The following is a 6,199-nucleotide window of genomic DNA, read 5'->3' as shown; positions in this document are numbered from 1 at the left end:
ATATTTTTTTCAAAAGCTAGAATTATAAACTTAATATTAATTTTAAAATGAAGTTATTTTAATCAATTCCTATCTTCAGTTTCCACCCTCTCATTTAATAGCACTCCGCGGTTTTATCTTCTTTTATAACCCATTGAACGATTCCTGCAATAAAAACCCGTGAACGTCTTAGTTCCTTATTACCCTGTTTTTTTCGACATAATCAATAGCCTATTAGTTTATAAACTTAAAACAAATATCAAAATGTCAAAATGTTCGTCATTTACAGTAAGTCAAAAAAAAATCTCAGTACAGCAAAAAATATTTTTGTATTTTCTGAATACATTCTATACTTTGAAGCACATGGATTTAAATATATATGTAGGTACTTTCATAAAATAAAGTCTTTACTTCATGTAAATTTTTAATTAAAAATAAATTTTATTAAAAAAAAGAAACATTAAAGCTTTAAGCCTAGTACCTACGCAGCTGAAGCGAAACGAAATTTTGCATATAAAAATTCGATAGCGAAATCTTGAATGAAATTAATTTTGTTTTATTTTGCCTTAAAACTTATTTTCTTATGTTTTTTCTTGAATTTTTGTATTTTTATTATTTATATACTTTGCTATAATACCCGATGGTATTTTTTCGTTACGTTCAAAATTGTTCGTTTCGCTGCAGCTGCGTACTAGGCTTAAATTGGGTTTCTCGAAATATTATTTCCTTAAAATGCCAATTTACAAAGTACAAGCACATGTCAAAAAAAGCGGGAATTTAAGAAATCAATTTTCGAGATGTGTATAGATAAACTATAATAGAACTCAATTTTTCTCTCGTATATCTTGGATGGCAGCAATTTATATCTGCCTTCAGTCCATGGCCTCCGCATTTTATTCAGTAATTCTTTTAAGAGACCTTACATTCCACGAGCAGATTCGAGATTCACTGTCTTTATTTTGTTTGCAGAGTTCGTTATCAGTAAATCCGTCCATATCCGAGGCTTGTCGTTGTTGCATAGCTTCCTCCTCCTCCTGGCCGGGCGATTTCCCAGACGCAAAGTGGCCCATTTGGACTCTTTTTGTTGCAAAAATTGTATCTATTCTATTGTATCATTACAGGGTATTTCAGAGTTTGGTGACGTAAGAAGTTTTATGTTAGGGGATTAACAAAATAATATTTTAATTTACCACCGTCAAAAATGAATTTCTAAAGTTCTAAAGTAATCTGAGTGAATTGGCACAGTGGGGGAAAAAATAAACAATTTGAGTGGGGAAGGAGAGTATCGTTCTTTCTAATCTTTTTGGTTTCTTAAAAGCCTTAAGGAAGAAAGAAGAAAGAAAGTGGATTTGAAGGCTTTGGAAGCATGTTGAATAGGGGTTAACTCTGCCGAATGCTTCGACCGTAGCAATATTTTGATATCTTAAGTCTTTATTTTTTCACTCCTGTACTTCTTCTGACAATTCTCTAAGTGGTAGTGACAGGTATTCAATCATATTTTGACTATGCATTTATATTTTATGAACAGTAGATGTGAATACTTTTTCAGGATACTTTTGCATTTGCTACTTCCCTGCAATTCAAAATATTAAGTTTAACTTTTAGCCTCATTATAACCTCTCCATTCACTCCAGTTATTCGAGTTGCAACTGATTGTTAAAAAAAAACTCTACTGAAATGTTTACATCGTTAGCCTTTCCAAATCCTTGCTGATTTATCCATATCAAGTCCAAATTCATCGTGAAAATGCTTTTGGTCCTTTTATTTTCTTAATTTTTCTACCTCCTTTGTCCAGATAGATTCATCAATGTCCTCTACCTCTTGTCGAAGCCCTTCAAGCAAACGAGTCCGACCTCGACTACGAAACGGGTCCCACGGCGGCTCAAATTAATATGGAAATTATAATCACCGCGGAGCCGATTTTATATGTATTGGTTTTTTTTACCACGATTTCTCCTTCGACTTTGTGTTCATACACAAAAAGTTGCAAGTGTGTGAGTGCAACCCTGTTTTTCTCGTTTTGAGGTCGGAGTGTCTTTTCTGAACTCAGTTTTCTTGCTTGAAGGGAGAGTATACGAATGTTTCAAAATAAGTTCCATGCAACTCTAATTCTAGCAAGCGACACGGAGAGATTCCATAATCGTAATTATATTCGACTTTATTTGATCCACAATAATTGTTATTGAAGCTTTTTGTGTCCATTTACATATGAGACATGACCGCGTAGACTTTGTTTATGTTAGTTCCTTTAAAATTTTCCGTCAACCATAGTTGAAACGAACTCGTGATTCAAAAAAACATAGTTTTGTTCTTCATTATCTTGATATTTTGTAGGTCGTCTGCTATTTGACTTTTAATATCGGCTCTTATTGAAAGTGTCGTTCAACTTTCGATGCGATAAAAGTCGTACGCCTATTTTTTTCGATAATGATATTTGCTCATGTGAATTATGACCTTGATTTGACTCGATAGCAAAATTGAAAACGAAAAAGTTCGAACGATAAATCAAAAAAGCATCCTTTACAATAGAGACTTTTCAATACCAAAATTAATTTTCGATTATCGACTATCGACAAAAGTCTTCTATCGGTAGAATAAGGGACATCATTGCTCGGAATATTGTGAGTTTCACCCACAGGGAATTAAAGCTTTCCCCTAAACTGTTTTTTTTTTATTTTTCACCAAAATTTAATTGAAAAAATACGGGTTGTTTTCCGAACGTCCGGAACTCACAATAAGGGAAAAAAAGAAAAAAAAACGTTTTTTTTAAGGGTGGAATTTTGTTCATGTGAAACTCAAAATGGGGCTGAGTTGAACAACTCTTTAAAACTTCCAACGTTGGTAATAAAAAAAAAAAAAACTGTTGTATTTTATATACAAAGTATGCTTGTCACTATAAGTAAGTAAGAAAGCATTCGATTTTGGTTAGACAGAAAATTCATGCAGCATTAAATGCTTGAAAACAAAACAATAAGATTAGATTCCTGATTTCTAACCCCGTTGGTGTTAAAAAAATTTTCATAACATTTTGTTTTCTTATTTAATACATATTTCTAGACATTTATTTAAATATTCTCTTCTATTACATATTATCATTCAGGGTGTATACATATATAATAACTAGCATTTTTGTTTTCATTTTAAAATTCCTTACTGTCTGTCATTGTATTTTTTTTTTTAATTTAATTTTATTGTAAACAGTTACATAATTGCAAATATCAATAATTTAAGCTAAAATTTTCATTTTTATTTTGTATGGAATACTATAAACGGTGCATTTTACTTTTGAAAATCTGTAGGTTTTTCTAAAGTTCATCACGATTGAAATTCCGTTTTATTTCATTGTGTTTTTTGTTTTGTTTTTGCTTTTTTTTTAAATTTACATATAGATTTTATTTTGTATTCATTTCGAGATACGTGGTGGTTTTTTGTATCATCAATAAATATTGTCATTATTTTTTTAATATAGATTTATCTGTTTTTAATTTAATTGATGCTTTTGTTTTACTTAATATATCATTTTTTTTTGTTTTACAATAATTCGTGAATAATATTAAATCTGGTTAAATATTGATTTTTTTTTTTTTGTTTTTATTTAGCCAGAAAATCTTTTTACTTACTAGCAATCGACTTAATTTTTCTTCTTTTTACAATGCAAATTTTGTATCTTTTATTTGTTTTACAAACATTATGATTATCCGTTAAATGATCTACAATAATTTAACATTAACGCATATTTTTATAGAATTACAACTTTACAAGGAAATTTATAATTTTTTTTTTTTTTTTTTTTTTTTAAACAATAGTTTTTATTATAACGTCGAGTTGACATGTTGTGCTGGGCGGTAAGAATTTAATTTAAAAAAAAAAATTATGTAAATTAAAAAACCAATATGTGTTTGGAAGTTAAGTTTTCTTTTTTTTAACGGTTACAGAATTTATATAAAAAAAATATTTACATGTAAAAGCTTATGAGAATTTCAAAATGAGAACCAGGTTTAACCATTCAAATGCTCCTAAGTGGGTATTTCTTACATCTTGTATATTTATAATTAAAGCAATGAGTTTAGACTAATGTGCAATTTTTCTCTAATACATATTTAATAAAGTTAAAAACATATTTTTAATTAAAAAAAACCTTTTATTTCTGTGTTTTTTTAAAGATGCGAATTTAGAACAGTTAAAATTAAAAGCATGAGTTTTCAAAATCCGTTCACCAACGATCACATTCAGATCTGCGTATCGTCATTAAAGTAGCCAATCCCGAAATAAACGCAGCAATCAACAAGAAGAAAACACTTTTGTGACAAGAGACAAAAAAATGTTCAACTAACTGTAATAAAATTGGGTATAATGTCAATGCAACTTACTTGCTATTAATATAAACCGGGTAACCCATAAAATCCTTCACATCCATTACGTTGACAGATTCAACTGGCCAGCTCGAATAGGTGTTAGTTAAATTCATCGACGTACCAGATACGACCGAAATCTAAGTGACCACGTTCGATCCAAAAAGAAACACCGAACCTCTAAATATCAGTAAATATCAAACATTGGTCTAGAGACGACTCCACGCTTTAGATTAGGTACCAGGAGTCTCATGGAAAGCCACCGCCTTTTTTCTTCATATTTAAGCCATTTTCGATATTATCAACGCCTTAAAAACATGAAGTGTCGACTTTGACTATCACCAAAAGAAAGACAGTTTGTTTTTAGAAGTAGGGTAAATCGCAAAAAAGAATTAGTCCAAAAAGATTGGATCACTATTTCCCTCTCAAATCGAGCCAATCGACAAAAAAAAAAAACACTCCAGCCAAGAAGTTATTCGAATCAAAAAGGTTCGATCTAAAAAGAAAACCTGACTCACCTTGACTCACAATACTAAGACTTGGTCTTAACGATTTCACGTATCATAACAAAAACAAAAAGCCTAAAGTGCAAACCTTACCTTACTCCACTTTTACAATCCTGACAAAAATTTAAAGAAATATAATAGTTCCAAACTTTTGAATAAATCCAAAATAATATAAAGATATTCTTAAGACTCCATACTAATAAAATTTAAAAGAAGAAGTTTTGGAAGTTTTTTATAATTGTAATAATTTTTATGTGACCTAATCGACTGATGAATTCGTCGCGAAAAGTAAAGAAATCGATGATTTGGGAATTCGGATTCGGAGTGAATATTTAAAACTTGATGCTTGAAAATGTAAAAAAAAAAAAACAAAAAAAAAAACGATTTCATCACGAATTTTATAAGAAACAACCTTGTTTTAAAACTACTTTTTTCTTAATTTGTTCAATATTTTTACTGATTAACCACGCCAAATAAAAATAAGTTATGATTTTTTTTTTTTTTTTTAATTTACTTAACATTTTGTTTTTATTTTGAAAATATATAACACAGAGAAGCAGACAAAACCGAAATAAATTATGTAAAGTTGCTGCACATTTTAAGAAAATAGATTTAAAACATTGCACAACTTATAGGCCACGAAACAATTTTAAACGCCGTGCCAACAATACATAAAACGAAATTTTAATATACAAAGAATCAATCAAATCTTATCCTTTTTTTAAAATCATATGAAGCAACAGAAGAACTTATTCTTTGCAAACGTAAATATTCATAACATTATGATTTTTTACTTGTCAGTTTATAGGTACTTTTCAAAGTAGTATCTAAATATATATATATTTTTTTTTTTTTTTGTTTTTGTATATTTTTAATTTCTTTTAACAGCGCATTTATATGTGTCATAATCAACATTTCTTTCTTTTTCAGTTTTTTTTTTTGTTTAAATATATGTATTCAATTTTATTTATAATTTCTATCTGTCTTCAGCTCATAATAATTTTTTTTTTTTATTTTAGTTTAAATTATTTGTAACTTTTTTTTCTTTAATACATTCAAACAAATTGCCTACCATAAAATAATAACAATAATCATTTATTTACAAAAAAAAAATAATCATAATAATATTAATAAAATATATTTATAAAAAAAAAACTTAAATCAATTAATTGGAATGATAATACAAAATTCAATTTTTTTTCTCTCCTAAATATTACTATTAGATTTTCAATTGTATTATATTATTGAAAAAAACAAACAAAATATTGAAAGTATCTAACAAAATAATAATATACCTTTGCATTTTAATTTTCTTTGTATAAATGGACGCGTCGTATATTTTTAGCAGTTAAATATAAATTG

The 6,199-nt window shown here is 28.3% G+C and overlaps 1 long non-coding RNA gene across 1 annotated transcript; it reads left to right on the top strand.

Annotated features, from left to right (window-relative positions):
• The first annotated feature begins 253 nt into the window (after nt 1-253).
• LOC129913082 (uncharacterized) lies at nt 254-4,874 on the top strand. The gene is made up of 2 exons (XR_008771979.1): nt 254-360; nt 4,143-4,874. It is a non-coding gene; the product is annotated as an uncharacterized LOC129913082 (long non-coding RNA).
• The last annotated feature ends 1,325 nt before the right edge of the window (nt 4,875-6,199 follow it).

The sequence above is a fragment of the Episyrphus balteatus genome, chromosome 3 (genome assembly GCF_945859705.1).
Source record: "Episyrphus balteatus chromosome 3, idEpiBalt1.1, whole genome shotgun sequence".
Taxonomy (NCBI): Eukaryota; Metazoa; Arthropoda; class Insecta; order Diptera; family Syrphidae; genus Episyrphus; species Episyrphus balteatus.
This window is presented reverse-complemented; position numbering and strand designations above follow the sequence as displayed.